Below are 19,098 nucleotides of genomic sequence, written 5' to 3'. Positions count from 1 at the left end.
GCCCCACCAACCAACACCCATCCTCTGCCAACATTTAATTGATACAATTAAGTACAAATGCAAATATATGTTTTCTTTTGGTAGTTGTCTTAATATTGTGTAAAGTTCTATCTTTAGCACAATAGTAATGATACTATATTTGAATTTATTTCTAACCCATTCTTGATCTAAATTTTCAAAATTAACTGGAGCTCATCTCAATAAAATGAATTGATAACTGATAACCTGGTGTCGTGTGATTTCTGACCTTGTCCACCCCAGTCCAATACCGGCACCTCCACATCATTGTTAACTGAAGATGAACTTAAAACTAAAGGTATGTTTTCTGGCAACATGTAATTGTAAAAACTATATCTTTCTTTACTTTTCTATATTGTTGATTGTGGACTAAAATGAGAAAAGGCCTTGTTTAAAATCCAAGATTTGTGGAAAGGATTACTGGACTTTTTAAAAGCAGATTACTCAAATTCATCGCAAGAGCTATTTACACGCTGTTTGTTCAAGCACTGTGAAGGGTTACCGCAGAAGAGCTGGAACCTGGGAGCATGTACAAATGAGATTGGGTTGGCAACAAGTCGCTGATTGATCTATGGAATGATGATCAGTTGTCAATGACAAAGGCCTTCTGCCTGACAACAGCTATGTGATTGGCTCCCAGGAAACTGAACAGCTTGTGCTTGTGAATGTTTGGTTAGAAGCCATTGAGCATTCAGAAGAGAAGGTGTTGCCCTTTCCTCTGCAATAAAAAAGAACCTGAAACCCAAAGAAAGCCATTTTGTTTTCACTCATCAGTTGCTGTAAGCTGTCATGTTTAGTCAATAAATCAGAGAATTTCAGAGAAGTCATGATGATGTGGTAAGGCTGGTGGTTTTTTGAGAATGGGTAGAGGAGGACAGAGTCCATGGAGCATGCTGGAATGTTGGGATGAAGATAGAGTTGGATGCAGGTCCAGAGAAGCAAGTGGTGAATGCTACCATCAGGTAACTGCTTGGATTTTCATTTCCGGAATTGGCACTGTCTTATTTCTTGGTGAAGGAGAGGTGAATTCAAACCTGCATTGATATGAGGAGAGGTGAGCTATGAACAAAATTCAAATGCGTGGAAATAAGGTGAGATTCTGTGCTCACTGGTTAAACCTTAAGGGGAAAGTTGGAAAAATATTTTTCATTTTGACTATATTATTGATACTTTCTTACCATTTTGCATTTTGCTCAAGTGAGTGGAAAATTCCATCAAGATTCTGCTTGACTCAATTCCAGGTATGAGTTTCTCTCTACCTGTAAGATGAGCTAAAATGTATCAGCATCTGCAAGGAAGGTGAGAAATCGTTTGTTCTGAGCAATAGAATTTTACATTTATGATGTAATGCATTTTAAATTTTCTATACAGGAAAATAATTATGGCAATTTGTCAGAGAGTTTGGGTACCAATTACCAGCCAGAATATTTTATAGAAAGATGAAGTATGTTATTGTAATTCATCACTGATTTATCATGGTTCAATGAGCTTAGGAAAATTTGGAGTTAAGATAAATAATGGAGCAAATTTCTTTTAGATATGTTGAATTACTTGTGCATACTGCAAAGATGATAAATTGACCAAGAATGATTGTGGACTGATGATGTAACTTATCCGATCTTCCATGGATTAATTTAAAAGAATGAAAAATTAGACAGGGCTCCTGCCTGATTTCTCTATGCAACAAGCTGAGATTCAGAGCAGCCACATACAAAGTAGAAAAACCTACAGTAATCCATTCATATCTGTAAAATGGTCCAAACTAAAACAAATTTTATATTAACAGGTATATGAAGGGAGAGCCACAGAGAAAGAGATGCAAAACTATGAAATGATCAATATACAAATAACATAGATGAAAATACTGCTGAACCCTACCATACAAATTAAAATTTGATTAGCTCTTCATATTTTCCAGGGAGAGCAACAAATTTCAGAATGGGCGGTGCTTTTGTCCCTTTGAATTTATGATGGCATTAACTGCTAAAGAGAGAAATCTGAACCATTTTTCTGAGGGTTTTCTTCAGCATGGAGTGCTGCTGGAAGTAATTCAGATTTATTCAGATTTTGTATGATCTTGAGGGAGGCTATTAACTTTTAAAAAGAAATCCAAACACCTAGTTGTTAACTGAAAGAATCAAGCCACAAGGTTTCAGGTTTTAACAAAAGATTTTACTGTACGGAAATTAAAGAAAGCAAATACTATTAACTTAAGCACATTACTAAGGCCAAAGCTCGGAACAGGACATTCCCTGTTCTATTTTAATACCACATAAGAGTTTCTACACATTTCTAGATCTTGATAGTTCCTTTATTTCTCCAGATTCCAAACCAAGTTCTGCCACAATTCTCAGAAATTCAATTTAATTCACAGGTTTCCTACAATGGCACTTAGGTTCCAAAGTGCTGTCACTTTTTCTCTTTGTATTAGAATTAGATCCACTGCTGATCTCTTCCTGAGCTTCATCAGACAGATCTGACCACTTTAATCCCTTATCTACTTGGAAATTTTCATTTCAAGCAGGGTTCTACTCATAATTTCTTCACAGTGGCTCCAGATACAGAACAGCTCTGATTCTGAATGCCTCTATGCTCTTGTTGTGGTTGCTGGTGGATAATTCTCACAGCTTTCTAAGCTGACTGTCTCTGTGAGAAAAACCCAAAAGAGATAATTGCGTCCTTGCAATCTATTCCTATGGCAACATGATGCAACTGGAACTTCCAAGATAGAGGTTTCAATTAATTAATGTAAATTCCCAAACTCAGACTTTGATCTGAAAAATGTTAATGGATATTTAAAGCATTCTCTCACTTACCACTGTTTTCAAACCTTTCTGCTATTTGGACTCACATGAATAAATTACATCTTTTATGAAGAAAACTATAAACAAGCTGTCACCACCAGTATTCAGAAAAAAAGTGACCCATTGTTCAATATTTCACACTTACAGCTCTGACCTTATTAAATAACACAGTCTATTCTGCAGGTTGTAATTGCTTTCGGCCTTACTTCCCAGCCTCTCACCCAAGTTCATCTTTCCTCTTGTTTTGCATTAAAACAATCAAGTTATATTCTAAAAACATATAAATCGTTAAATTACATAATCATGGTAGTTTAAAATGTTGTCTAAGTTTGGTCTATGTAGGGTTAGTGCCTGAAAGCTACTTGGTTGTATGACCAACTGATATGAATTCAAATTTGAATTGCTCAACAAATAATTTTCTAGTTTCTAAATCCCACCAAGCATTGCAGAATTTATTTCCTTATGTCTTCTGCAATCAATGTTTTGTAATCTGTAGTAGAATGTAAGAATAAGATGTTTGTGTTGTTTTCCTCAGAATAGGTGAGATAATTACAAATGTAATGTTGGGATGAATCTTATGGTTTTTGGCAAAGTCCAAGTTTCATCAGTTCTTTTTAGAGGGAGTGCCACCGTGAGGCCCTGCAAGATTCCTTGCCATATCTTACCAAAATTGCCACATTATCTACGTACCGCACCCCTATAGCACCCACCATACTCAGTTCTGGCCCTATCTTACCACACGTTGTTCCCACCACAACTTGCCAGTGAACAGATATCCTAGAATTCATTGGCACCCCTTGTACCCACACCAACTTTTAAAGGCTGCTGTGTACCCAGTCAAGCACTGTCAGTTGGAGCTGCTCAGCGCAGTTTCTGACATTTGCCCTTGGCACGGCAGATAAGGGGAAATGAATGTGCCACTGTGCCGACAGGGACTTTGGGGTCTTGCTGGATAGAATGGTGCAGAGGTGGGACTTCATCCTTCCCAGAACCAGCAGTTGAGGCCAAGACATCAGACCATGCCAGCCTGACCCGGGTTTGCCAGGGTCAGCGCAGTTTAAGCCATCTGGAGAAATATTCAGCCATGTAAGTAGAAGGTTAATGTCCTTCCTGACTCCACACCCCCTGTCTGTCCAATGTAGGTGTCATCATCCTCTTTATAGTTCCTCACACTCCATCTTTGGCACCGAATGCATCTCCCATCAAGACTCACACTTTATTGATCACTGTCAATATTGCCTGCAACATCTTCCCAACTCACTGTCACCCACCCAACAGCACCAATCCTCCATGCTGTCAGATCCACTCACTCAGGACACCTTCTCATTGGTACCAAAAATAACAGCTGTGCCACCCACCCGTAATAACTGCCTCTTGCCTCTCACTCATTCCAGGATGAAAGCAGCCCCCAACAGCACAGCAAGAATCAAGAGGGTTGGGGGGCTGCTCGACATTGCGCTCCTTACTCCTTTTGTGATAGGGCATCCTGATTGCACATGTGGCTGACTGCCTGTTTTCCAGTCCCTGGACTGGTATCACAGGCTGCCCTTTCTAACTATGCTAGGACTCCCTGAGCAAAGGCTATTCCCCTTGATCTGCTGGAGGATATCTGACAACCATGGCAAACCTCCTGGCTTTGTCTACACTAAAGACCAAGGCAATACAGAAGTGATATGAACCTGATATCTCTTGCTTAGGGGCAAAGCACAAAAATGCAAGGCAAGGCAATGAGAGACAGGGATATTGTGAGTTCAGGGGTAGGTGCAGAGTGAGTGTGCACTAAGAGAACAAGTGAATAGGCTGGAGGTGCAGCCTGGTTCAGTCAATAAGCTCGGTGCATGTTCTTAAGCGCATAGTATATTTGCTGCAGCGTTACAATTATGGTTGGAAATGCAGTTCAAGTTGCAGTATTGAAGTGCAGAAATGTCTGCATGTGAATTGGAGATATGCCATCAGGGCTCTTAGACGCTAGTCCATGTCAGATGCCAATGTCTGTGGTTTGGGGTATGTGTGGCCAATGCCCATGGAGTGTGCCCTGAGATGTTGGTGCTCAGGGTCCAACAGGAAGGTCCTATGGAGCAAATGTCAATCTGAATTTGTTCGGTACCCACTCTGATTTCCATGTCAAATTGCGTTGATATCTAGCTTGTTTGGTAAGATAGAAAACTGAATATTAATGAGGTGAATTGTTGCATCAGGAAGACACTTTACAAGTTCTAATCACCATCAATTGGCAGCTTGGCGCTGCCTAGTGAGAAACACATTGCACCACTAATGAAAAACATAAGAGATGGAGTGAGATGCTTTTGACATCGAAATGGGTCTCACTGGATTTCTCATCCAATTCTGCCATGAATCTCACCATAGACCATGTCGCTCAGACCCCTATAAGATTCTGCCTGGTGATTTTTCTTTACTCTTTTGTAGGGCATAAGCTGGCAAGGCTGGTATTGATTTTCCATCCCTACTTGACCTTTGGAAGGTGTGTGCGAACTACCTTATTGTACCATTGCAATCTAACTGTGGTAGGAAGACCCTTAGTGCTGTTAGTAAGGTTTTTATCACCAATGAGGGAACAGCGATATAGTTCCAAGTCAGGATTTTCTGAATCTTGGAGGAGAACATGCAGATGGTGGGTGTCACCACGGGTTAACTGCACTTGTACTTCACAGTGGTCGAGGACATAGATTTGGAAGATACTGTCAAAGCAGGCTGTTGAAGTGTCGGTGATGGAGTGAATGTTTAAGTTGGGGTTTGGTGTGCCAGTCAAATGAGCTGCTCTGTTCTGGATTGTGTCAAGTTTCGGGAGTGTTGTTTAAAGCTGCACTAATCCAGGCACGAGGAGAGTGTTCCTTCACAGTCCTGATTTCTAAATAGTGTATCAGCTTTGGGGAGACAGGAGGCGAGTTACTTGCTACAGAATTGCAAGGTCTCTGACCTGCTTTTGCAGCCACATATTAAATATATTTTGGTAAATTTATTAAACTGATCCTGTTTAGTTTCTGGTCAATGGACAATGACTAATGATCAACCCTGTTACCAACAGGATGTTGATAAAGAGGTATTCAACAGGATAATGTCATTGAATGTCAAGTGATGATGATTAAGTTCTTTCTTGTTGGAGATTGGCATTGTTGGGCATTTGTGTGGCATGAACTTTATCTTTTTGGTCTCTCATTGCACATGTCATCCAACCACTGTTTAATTTGCAGAATGTTTTGTTTCAAGCAGGTGTCATTTTGACTTTAAAATCAAGGTTGTGAATTCATAGAACATAGAGCAGCACAGCACCAGGCTCTTCAGCTCACCATGTCTGTGCCAACCATGATGCCATTCTAAAGTAATCCCATCTGCTCAGACATGGTCCATATCGTTCGTTCTGTTCTCTGCCTCTACATGTATTTATCTATGTGCCTAAATGTCTGTTAAACTTTGCTATTATATCTGCTTCTACCACCTTCCCCGGTAGTGCATTCCAGGCACCTACTACCGTCTGTGTAAAAAAACTTTCCTCACTGTTTCCTTTAAGCTTTTCCCCTTTCACCTTAAACCTGCGCTCCCTAATATTTGACCTTTCCACCCTGGAAAAGAGACTCCAACTATCCACCCTATCCATGCCTCTCACACTTTTATATACTTCTATCACGTTCGCCCCTCTGCTTCTGATGCTCTAGTGAAAACAATCTAAGTTTCTCCAATGTCTCCTTACAGCTAATACACTCCAATCTAGACAAGATCCTGGTAAACCTCCTCTGTACCCTATCCAAAGCCTCCACATCCTTCCTATAATGCAGTGACCAGAACAGCATGTGCCTTCTTTACCATCTTATCCATCTTGCATTGCTACTTTCAGGGAGCTATGAGCTTGGATCCTGAGACCCCTCTGTATATCAATGCTCTGAATGGTCCAGCCATTTACTGCATACCTTCCTCTTGCATTTGACCTCCCAAAATGCATCACTTCACACTTGTCTGGATCAAACTCCATCTGTCATTTCTCCTTCCCAACTGATCTATGTTCTGCTGCATCCTTTTATATCCTTCCTCACAATCTACAACTCCACCAATTTTCACTTCATCTTCGAACTTATTAATCACACAAAGTACATTCTGAACCAAATCATATATATGTGTTACAAATGATAGAGGTCCTAGCACTGATCCTTGTGGAACATCACTGGTCACAGACCTCCCAACAGAAAAACACCCCTCCACGACTGTCTTCTTCTTCTTCTATGGCCAAGCCAATTTTGTATCCTACTTGCCAACTTACCAAGGGTTCCATGTGATTTGATTTTCTGGACAAGTCTTCCATGAGGGAATTTGTCAAATGCTTTAGTAAAGTCCACGTGGACAACATTCACTGCCCTACCCTCATCAATGTCCTTTGTCATTTCCCCAAAAAATTCAATCAAGTTTTTGAAACAAGATCTCTCCCGCATAAAGCCATGCTGACTATCTCTAATAAGTTTGTTATTTTCCAAATATGTGTAAATCCTGTCCCTAAGAATCTTGTCCAATTATTTCCCTACCACTGATATAAGGCTCACTGGCCTATAATTTCCTGGATTATCCCTGTTGTCCTTGAACAAAGGAGTGCCATTAACTATCCTTTATTATCAGGACGTTTTCAAACAAAAAAATTCAGAACTTTTGCCAATACTTGGGATTGGACGATTGATACAGAACAAGATTCTAAATGAAGTTGCATATAAATTGTCTATTATCAGATGGCCGCTTATGAGCAGTTAGACTCTGAGGGAACAATTGGGATGATTCTGTGACCTGACTGTACAGGTGTTTCTGCTGATAACATTTAGGGCTACATTACAGGAACAGTTCCTCTCTGAGCTCCATTATAATATGATTAAAAACGTGCACAGATATCAACTTTGAATCTCGGCTTTCGAGAAAAGTAACAGTTTTGCTGTGGGTAGTGAAATATCGGTTCATATTTCACAGCACAAACATCCTTACTTGTGGTACAATGAATCATCCTACATTGTTTATTTGTTCTGAGGTATATTGTGTTAGAAATTTCAGGGAGAGTAAGTTGAATTGATATTATCTTATTATAAATGACAAGACAGCAGATTTCACTTATCTTCAATCACTGTAGCAACTTTTTCCCTGACATTTGATAAACATTTAAACTATTGCACAATGGGATACTTTGTTTTTATACTTTGTTTTTCAAAGTAATGCGCTAGCTGCAAGTTCTGGAATACACTATGCTGAGATATGAAACAGAGACAGCTAAATAATATGGCATCAAATCACAGAAGAAGAGATTAGAGCAGGTGATGACCAAATGTATGGTCACATAGGTAGGATTTAATGAGTATTCTAAAAGAGGAAAATGAGGCAGAGAGGCTTTGGGACAGCTTAGCCAGCTGAAGGTAGACAGACCTAAGGTGGAGCAAGTAAAATCAAGGATGTTCAAGAGGTCAGGACTGGATGACAGTAGAGCAGAGAGCTCAGTGGGTTATGAGGCTGAAGGAAATTACAGATGTCAGACAGGAGAGGGCAAGGAGGCATTTGTAAATGAATGTGAAAATATTAATTTAGTACCTATTATGATTTGAGGAGGTTGTGAGTTGCTTTTCAACTAGTTATGCACTTATGATGTGTATTTACTGTGGTATTGTTGGAAAACACTCTTGTAATGGAGACTTCAATTCTCATTGAAGAAACATAGAAGGATGCAACTTTAACAAAATCAAAAATACATTTTCTTCTCTTGTCAGCAGATAACATTCGCCTGGCTTCCTCTTGCTCTGCATAAAATTTTAAAGTGATCTAATACTATCGGAAGGAAAAATAATAATGAAAACTAGACCCAAGCATTGGTAAAGTTTTCAATCAGGTTTCCAAACACAACTTGGGACAAACTTAATAGTCACTTGGGTAATTAGGGATTACTTAATGAAATCCAACATGGATTTGTTAAGGACGGATTTCATTTTTTATTATTCACACATGCGATGTAGCTGTTGCTGGCTGGCTAGCATTTATTATCCATCCCTAATCGCTCTTGAGAAGGTGGTGGTGAGGAGTCTTATTGAACTGCTGCAGTCCATGTGCTATAGGTTGACCCATAATGCCCACAGGGAGGGAATTCCATGATTTTAAACCAGTGACAAAGAAAGAACAATGATATATTTGCAAGTCAGCATGATGAGTGGGTTGGGAGGGAAATTGAAGGTGGTGGTATTCCCATGTATCTGCAGCATTTTTTCTTCTAGATGGATGCGATGTGCGTTTGGAAGTTGCTGCCTGAGGAACTTGGGTGAATTTCTGCAGTGTATCCTGTTGGTGATACACATGGCCACTACTGATCATCGGTAGTTGATGGAATGGATGTTTGTGGATGTGGTGCCAATCAAGTGGGCTGCTTTGTCCTGGATGGTGTCAAGCTTCCTGAGCTCTGTTGGAGCCACACCCATGCAGCCAAGTGGGGAGTATACCATCTCACTCCCGACTTGTGCATTGTAGATGGTGGACAGGCTTTGGGGAGTCAGGGAGTGAGTTTCTCACTGCAGTATTCCCAGCATCTGACCTGCTCTTGTAGCCACTGTGTTTAGCGGCGAGTCTAGTTCAGTTTCTGGTTAATGATAACCCAAGGACGTCGATAGTGGGGAATTCAGTGATGGTAACACCATTGAATGTCTATGGGTGGTTAGATTGCCTCTTATTGGAGATGATCATTACCTGGCATTTGTGTGGCACAAATGTAACTTGCCACTCTGGTAAAGATATACAAGATCATGAGGGGTCTGGATCGAATGGATAGGGAAAATCTAAACCTATTGTTGGAAGATTTGAAAACCAGTGAGCACAGGTTTAAGTTAATTGGCAAAAGAAGCAATAGAGACTTGGGGAAAATGCTTTCACACAGTGAGTGTTGTGGATCTAAAATGCTCTGCCTGGAGACATGTGCAGTCAGGGCATTTACAAGGGAATTGGATTTTATCAGAAAAAGAAGAATGTGCAGGGCCTTTAGGAAAAGTTAGGAGAATGGCACTAGTTAAATTGCTGCTTCAGAGAGCCAACAGTTCTGAGGGACCAAATGGTGGCCTGCTGTGCTGCAAGCATTCTGTAACGGTGATTCTGGGATATTTTCTGGACTCTTTTTTGGGCAAGCAGAAGTGATCATTAATTTGCACAACTCAGAACTTTGTACAATGGAATGCACACAGTTTGGTCAGAACTAGTTACAAAAATAGTTAACTTAGAAACTAGCACTTATTAAAAATGACCTCATTGATTATCTGGGATTTTTTTGTTCAAATTATCTGCTTTTCTTGTTTTTTCTTCTTCTAATACTGACCAGTTATTGGAGTGACCTGCAGGATTATGCATTTATCTTTGCTTACCTACAGTGGACAATGCTCAACTAGAATTCAGTTGCTGTTGCTATTAACTTAGTAAACTGCTCCAGGTACAGACAGTCACAAAAATCCAGACCTGTCTTGCTGATCACTGCATAAAGATTGTCACATTGGAGTTGGTGTATATTGGGGTAGGTTAGACAATAACCATCCTTCAAAATGTATAAGACAGGGTAAAACACCTGCTTAGAATTAGTGAGGCATTGTTACTTAATGCTTCTTGCTTGTAATGACCATGCATATGTATCACGTATAAGAGGCTACACAAAATCTATAACATGCATGTTGAGAATCTCAAACAATTCTTTCACATCATTTTGTGCCATGCTGCAGCAACCAGAATTATAAGTGAATCGTTAGTCCCGGTTACATGTACCTCAAAATCTTTTCCACAGTTGCTTCGTGTAATTAAAAGTCATAACCTATATCTCATATTATAAATACTGATGTTATATTAAAGATGTTTTGCTTTTCAAACTCAGATTAAAAAAGGTGAAACTCGCTGAATTTAGTAGCAGATCTGATGTAACAGATAAACATTCAGGGCAATTCAAGTTTTGAATTTTTACCATTGGAATCAATTGTTTTGAATATGAACATTTAGATAAGGTAGCAATTAGCACAAGTCTACTGTGCTGTGATTTCAATCATATCAATCTGCTATTAAATAATTTTAAAGTTGACATAATCAACCTTTCAATTTAAGATGACGACTCAGGGAACAGATTATATGAAACAATGGAAAGCCAGGGTGTATTGTTCTGTGGAGATTATCTAGTTTCTGTCAAAATGTTCTGAGACAAATGTCATTTTGCACCACAAAGTACTTGTGTCTAATGTTCACTTTTTTTCTTGTGTATTTCTTTAAGATAGCTCCAAATCTCCGTTTTATACTTTCTTCAGTTAATTTACATCAAGCCAATCTTGTTCAGTTCAGCAATTTTCACTGAGATCCATTTATGCAAAATAGGGTTAATCATGGACAAAGGAATTTAAAATCTTTCTTTTCAGCTGGTGAATTATTCAGGGCACTCTCTTGCTGGTCAGAGGAGACTATGTTCTGTGTTAGCCCCAGTGAGAATGGCTTCTGAATGAAGCAATAATTTTCAGATTGTCATGCACACTGCAGAGATAAAGCTTCCTGTCACATTTTTCTGCACAGCTACAGGAGCAACCATTCACATGAACTGTCACGGCTTCTTCAAGCCAAACAAGCAACCCTTCTGGCCTTTTTTGCATTAAAATGTGATAAAACTGAAGGTGACTTACAACACAGCTGCGCAGAAAACTGGATTAGGTCAAAGTGACAGAGTTCGCCAGGGTCTGCCACAAAGGTAGCTTGAGATCCATCGTAAGTATTAATGTGTGAAAAGCAGTGGCATCTCAAATTAAGCCATTTGTAATGGCACAACAAAAAAAAGTCGCATCCCTTTCATGCAAGTACAATTTGTGATGGCAAGAATCCAGCTCAATGCCTGCTCTTGCAGAAGTTTAGAATGGCAAAGAACCAATGAACAGACTATTGTCACTTATCATTTATCATAAGAACATTTAATAAAATATCGCATCCAAAAATCCATCACTGAGGCCTTCTTAAAAAATACTTTTTCTAAATACTATACCTGTCAGGGAAACTTGTAAAAATCCCATCAAATAAGTGCTTACGAGACTTTGTTTTATCTTCTTGAATCTACTCTCATTTTCAATAACAAAAGGATAGCATAATTGATTAGAAGCCAAAACATTTTAAAGATATCACTTCTATAAGGGAAATTTTAGATGAATTTTTAGTCAGGCTCATTTTATTTTTGTTAATCTCGAGAACAGAATCTCCTATTGAAGCAAAACAATTTGGCCGTAAAGAGTATGTTTATCAGCCTCAATTAAAATGAGCAATCAACTATCTCTGAATCACCAATATAGCTCATTTTCTCCATCAAGTGGGCAAGTCTGTCCACAGTAGGAGTCATCTGAAAACTTGTGATTCATTACAGAAATGTTTACAGTGGAACTTTAAGATCTACCATACAATCTGGGATTTGATACTTCATTACTGATTTTACATAATGTTCTTTATATTTGTAGAAATATAAAATAATGGCAATAATTGTGAAACAGTCAACACATTTCTACATTACCAGAGTTGCGTTATATTTTCTGTGAATGAATAAATAAACATTAGACTGCAAAACATGGTTTCCTACTTTTAAAAAGTAAACCATGTTTTACTTTTGTAGCCAATAAAATGAAACAAACCTCTTTTAAAAACTCATCATTGTATTCTTTCTGTAAGTCATGTTAATTCAGTTACTGCATAAGGCAGTAAACTCTGCACATCTGTGTAATTGTCTTTGTAAATTTTTACTTGATTATTCATCAATCTCATTAATCCAGCAGCATTTGCTTTGGAATGTCAGTCTGGTTACTCACTGCTACAATTTTAAAATTCAAAGTAACAAATGATTGGGAGTGTTCAGATTCTGTCCCTCTGGCAATTCATTTTTTGACAATTCAACAAAAGTGTAGTGTGAAATGTATGATTCAACTGTGAATTCCTTTTAAAAATGTCACCTCATTTGGCTAAAACAAATTCGTTGCTTGCGAATAAACTTTGCAACAACATACCTGCAACTATGCATATCTGGCTCTGAATGACAGCAATAAACAGAAAATAACATCAATCAGAAAACCTGCAAAAAAATAAAATGCGGACAATCTTTCTAGTTTAAAATGGATTTTAATTTCTCTTTTCAAGGGGAGGTAGGGGAGGGAATGTATGCTGTCAACATAAATCAGTTTGTTTCCCTCAAACTTTGGCAATCGGGCAAGACAAAGCATAGAACCTATATTAATTTTTAAAAACTGAGGATTTTGGCACTAGCATACCCAGCACAGGTATTAACTTGTTAGCTCTTCGTGAATGGAACTGAAACAGGAATATATAATGATGTTTTAAAAAACACAAAAGGCAGATATGAACAGCATTAATAATACTTGAAATAAAAATGGAAAAAAATAATCACATACGGAATCCTTCAGGCTCAAGTGATGCCTATAAAGTTAGTTAAATAGTCATACAATCATATAAAATCCAAAATTATTGTGCTATTGCATATCTAGTCTTGCATATGTCTTCCCGATATTTGAGAGTGAATTTCTTCGGTGCCTGTAGCCTATAAGTTACTGTCAGTTTAAAGATTTACACTGCCTGGAAATGTGCATTTATACACCATGAAATATTTCGTTGTGTTTCCTGTTTGCGGACTTAAATTTTTTAGTTTGCTTATGGGATGCAGGCATCACAAACTGGGCCAGCATTTATTGTCCACTCATAATTGCTCTTGAGAAGGTGATGATGAGTCACCTGCTTGAACCACTGTAGTCCTTGGGGGGTTATGACACCCTAGTGCTGATAGAAAGGGTGTTCTAGGATTTTGCCCTGGTGACAGTGAAGATATGGTGATATAGTTCCAAGTCAGGATGGTGTTTGGTTTGGAGGGGACCTTTCAGGAGGTGATAAGCCCATGAGACTGTTGACCCTTTAGGTGTAGACATCATGGATTTGGAAGTTACAGTCAAAAGAACAGAGGGTAGTTACTGCAGTGCATCTTGTAAATGGCATTCATTGTTACCAATGTGTATCAGTGGTGGATAGCGTGGATATTCAAGGTAGTGCTAATCAAGTTTTGTACTGGATAGTGTCAAGCTACTTGAGTGTTGTACAATACTTCATATTTATAAAGTGTCCATCACAGAAGGATGTGAACTAGGAGCGTTAATAGGCATTTAGCTCCTCAGCTCTGCTCCACTATTGTACAAGATCATGGCTGATCTGATTATGGCCTCAACACTAATTTCTTGTCTGCTCCCCAGAAAACTTGACTCCCATCTATCCTCAATCACCTTTGAGTCCTTTGCCTGACAAGAATCTATGTACCTCTCCCTTGAAAATATTCTATTATTCCTGCCTCTGAGGCAGAGAGTTCCAGGGTTGTGCAACCCGCTTAGAGAAAAGAATTGTCTAATCTCAGTGCTAAAAGAGTAACTACTAATTTTTGAACAGTGGTCTCCAGTTCTGGACTTGTGCACAAAAGGAAACATCCTTTCCATGTCCACCCTGTCAAGACTATTCAATATTTTACCCAAGTCACTGCTGACTCTTCTAATCTGTGGAAACAAGCATAGGCTGTTCAACTTTTCCTCATAAGTCAAGCAGCTCATTCCAGGTATATGCCTAGTAAACCTCCTCTGAACCATCTGCAATGCTTTTACACCCTTCCTTAAATAAGGAGATCAAAACTGCACATAGTATTTGAAAGGTGATCTCACAAATACCCTGTTTAACCGAAGCATAACATCATTCTCCTATGTTCAATTCCTCATGTTAAAAAGGGTAGCCTTCTTAATTATTTGCTATAACTTCACATTTTGTGAGTAATGTACGAGAACACCTAGATTTGCAACTTGGAATTCTGTAGTTCATAGAATCCCCACAGTGCAGAAAAAGGCCATTAGGCCCATTGAGACTGCACAGAACTTCCAAAGAGCATGACCCCTAAACTCCCATCCCCCCCCCGCCAGTCCACCCTTCCACTCTATCCCCATAACCCCACATTTACCATGGCTAGTCCACCTAACCTGCACATCCCTGGACTGTGGGAGAAAATTGGATCATCCACTGGAAACCACACACAGGGAGAGCATGTAAACTCCACACAGACAGTCACCCAAGGCTGGAATTGAAACCAGGCCTCTGGCATGTGAGGCAGCAGTGCTAACCACTGTACCACTCATTTTATTTTCTTGCACTACGCTCTCACCCTGACATCATGTCAGGATGCCAGGCACAATCTATCTTACTCACCCATGCCCCCGACTCCACCATCCTCTGGTGGTTTCTTTTTCCTCTCCCACTTTACCTGAATTCTGACCAAACACTCTGTCACCACTATTTCACCCCAGTGGTGCTCTGTTTAAGGAAAACACTACTTTTTTATTCTTCCTGTCAAAGTGAACAACTTCACATTATACTTCATCTGTCAAATTTTTTGCACACTAAGTCAACATATCTGTAACTGCTGATGTCCTCCTTCTGTCCCCTTCACCCACATACTTTTCTACCTATCTTTCTGTCAACAGCAAATTTAGCTACAAAGTCATTGCTCCCTTCACCCAAGCCATTGATGTAATTTGTAAAAAGCTGAGGCCCCAGCATGAATCCTATAGGATTCCACTCATTACAATATGCCAGTCAGAAAAAGACCCGTTGATGCACACTCTCTGTTTTCTGCTGTCCAGACAGTCTTCTAACCATGTTGATATGTTACCCCTGCATCATAAGCTCCTACTTTGGGCAATAACCTTAGTGCAGCACCTTGTCAAATGTATTCTGGAAATGAAGTACAGTATACCTTTATGCTTCCCTTGGTCCACAGTGCATGTTACTCCTTCAAAGGACTGCAATAAATCAATTGTGATTACCCTTTCACAAAATCATGCTGACTTTTCCTGATTACCTTGAGTCTTCTAAGTTGCCCAGCTGTAACCACTGTGTTGATTGATTCTACTGCTTTCCCTATGATGCATGTCAAGCTAATTGACGCATAGTTTTATGCCTTTCTCCTTTCTTGAATAGATGAGTTATACTAGTTACTTTGCAGCCTGATAGAAACTTCCCAGAAACCAGCAAAGTTTGGAAAATTAACTCAAATGCATCCAAAGTCGCATTAATAACCTCTTTTAAGACTTTGGGGTGAAGTCCATTAGGACCAAGGGATCTGTCAGACCATATGTCCAACGGTTTGGTCAGTATCAACAACCTTAAATGTTCTGCATAGACTGTAGGAAAAGCTAGGCACTAAATTGAAGAAACCTCAAGGACAGTAATCTCAGGATTATTACTTGACCCAGAAACCAATTGGCAAAGGACACATAAATGCTTTTGAGGTAGTTTCTTAGAGGATCAAGTCTTGAACCAATCAGAGTGAAGGTTATATTGGACTTTGCATTGGGGAATGTTCCAGAGTTAATTAATAATCTTAGAATAAAGGCACTTCCAGGTAGCATCAACTACAGAATTTTGCATTCAGTATGAAAGTGAGGTGAGTGTATCTAAGACTAGTACTTTAAGCTTAAATAAGGACAGCTATGTTGATATGAAAGCTGATCGAGTTTGGTGAACTGGGTTACTAAGGTAGGAGATAGATCGATAGAGAAGGAATGGTAGAAGTAAAAGGAGATATTTCTGAACACTCAGAATACGTTTATTCCTACTATAAAGAAAAATTCTGAGGGGAAGACTCACAATTTGTTGAAACAAATTAACATAAGCATCAAACATAAGGAAAAGGCATATAATTGTACAAAGATGAATGACAGGTCAAATGATTGCAATGGTGCTGAGGTAGATATGGTCAAGAGCATCAAGTTCCTGGGAAAGATAATCACCAACCCACATGGATGCAACATTCAAGAAAGCACAACAACATCTCTACTTTCTCCGGAGGCTAAGGAAATTTGGCATGTCCAAAGATTGCTACCAATTTTTATAGATGCACCATTGAAAGCCTCTTATCTGGATGCATCACAGCATGGTATGGCAACTGCTCTTCCCAACACTACAAGAAACAACAGAGAGTCATGAACACAGCCCAGTCCATCACACAAATCAAACTTCCGTCCATGAACTGCGGCACATCTGGGAGGGGGAGAAACACCTGGATGCTGTGTTCCAGGAGGCAGTCACACCTGGCAGATTAACTAATGTTAATTCGATCGGCGGGCAGGGACAGCAGTGTGTGACTGCGAGTGAGGCAGGCAGAGGGACCCTGCAGACAGGAACACAGGAGCCGCAGCCCTTGACATTGTCCCACAGGTATGAGGCACTTGCTCCCTGCGTGGATGAGGAACAGGGCTACAGGAAGGATGAGTCAACTGACCATGGCACCATGGTCCAGGAGGCCATTCAAGAGTGGGGAGCAAAAAGACAGATTGTAGGGGATTCCATCATCAGGGGGCTGGACAGTATCCTTTGTGAGCAGGATAGAGAATCCCGCAGAGTGTGTTGCCTGCCCGATGCCAGGGTGCGAGACATCTCTGACCGGCTTGAGAGGATACTAGAGAGGGAGGGGGAGGATCCAGTTGTTGTGGTCCACGTAGGTACCAACAACATAGGCAGGACTAGGAAAAAAAAACCTGTTTCGGGATTATGAAAAGCTAGGAACAAAATTAAAAAACAGGTCTTCAAGGGTCATAATCTCTGGATTGCTGCCTGAGCCACGTGCAAATTGGCATAGGGAGGCGAGGATCAGGGAAGTAAACACGTGGCTAAAAGAGTGGTGTGGGAAAGAGGGTTTCCTTTTCATGGGGCACTGGCATCAGTTCTGGGACAGGAGGGATCTATACCGCTGGGATGGACTCCACCTGAACAGAGCCGGGTCCAGTGTTCTGGCAAAAAGGGTAAATAGGGTGGTTAATAGGACTTTAAACTCGTAAGTATGGGGGAAGGGAGAAGTGAGCGTAGAGGGAGAGTAACAATTAATATAAGGCAAAGCAGCAGGTTAGCAGGTGACGAGGAAGCTTCAACTCCATTGAAAATTAGGAAAAAAGTTAAAGGGAAGGAGAACCCAAGAGCTGTTAGTAATGGAGGTATTAGGACCCAAAAAGAAGGTGCAAAAACTGGCATAAGGGCACTTTATCTGAATGCTCGGAGCATTTGAAACAAGGTGGATGAGTTGACGGTGCAAATCATGGCAAATGGGTATGATTTAGTGGCCAATACAGAGACGTGGTTACAGGATGGTCATGACTGGGAGTAAAATATCCAGGGGTATCAAACTGTTCGGAAGGACAGACAGGAAGGTAAGGGAGGTGGTGTTGCTCTGATTTTTAACGATGATATCAAGGCGGTAGTGAGAGATGATATAGGTTCTACTGAACAAAACGTTGATCCATTTAGGTGGAAATTAGGAATAACAGGGAGAAGAAGTCACTGATAGGTGTGGTCTATAGGCCACCAAATAATGACATCATGGTGGGGCGGGCAATATACATAGAAATAGCTAATGCATGTAAAAATGGTACAGCAATTATCATGGGGGATTTTAATCTACATATCAATTGGTCAAACCAGGTCGGTCATGGCAGCCTTGAGGAGGGGTTCATAGAATTTATCCGCGATAATTTCCTTGAACAATATGTAATGGAACCTACGAGGGACAAGCTATCCTAGATCTAGTCCTCTGTAATGAGACAGGAATAATTAATGATCTCACAGTTAGGGATCCTCTCGGAAGGAGCGATCACAGTATGGTCGAATTTAAAATACAGATGGAGCATGAGAAGGTTAAATCCAGTACCTATGTCCTGTGCTTAAACAAAGGAGACTGTGAAGGAATGAGGGAGGAGTTAGCTAAGGTAGAATGGGAGCAAAAACTTTATGGTGGGTCAATTGAGAAACAGTGGAGGACTTTCAAAACGATTTTTCACAGTGCTCAGCAGAAGTATATTCCAGTGATAAGGAAGGACTGTAGGAAAAGAGAGAGACAGCCATGGATGTCTAAGGAAATAAAGGAAAGTATCAGATTGAAAGAAAAACACATACAAATAAGCAAAGAGTAGTGGGAAACTAGTAGACTGGGAAATCTTTAAAGGCCAACAGAAAGCCACAAATAAAGTTATAAAGAAAAGTAAGATAGATTATGAGAGTAAACTAGCTCAGAATATAAAAACAGGCAGCAAAAGTTTCTATAAATATGTAAATCGTAAAAGAGTGGCGAAGGTAAACATTGGTCCTTTAGAGGATGAGAAGGCCAATTTAATAACTGGGAATGAGGAAATAGCCGAGGCATTAAACAATTATTTCGTGTCGGTCTTCACAGTGGAAG

This window comes from Rhincodon typus, chromosome 16 (assembly GCF_021869965.1).
Source record: "Rhincodon typus isolate 14 chromosome 16, sRhiTyp1.1, whole genome shotgun sequence".
Taxonomy (NCBI): Eukaryota; Metazoa; Chordata; class Chondrichthyes; order Orectolobiformes; family Rhincodontidae; genus Rhincodon; species Rhincodon typus.
The sequence above is the reverse complement of the archived record's forward strand: the minus strand, read 5'-3'. Positions refer to the sequence as shown.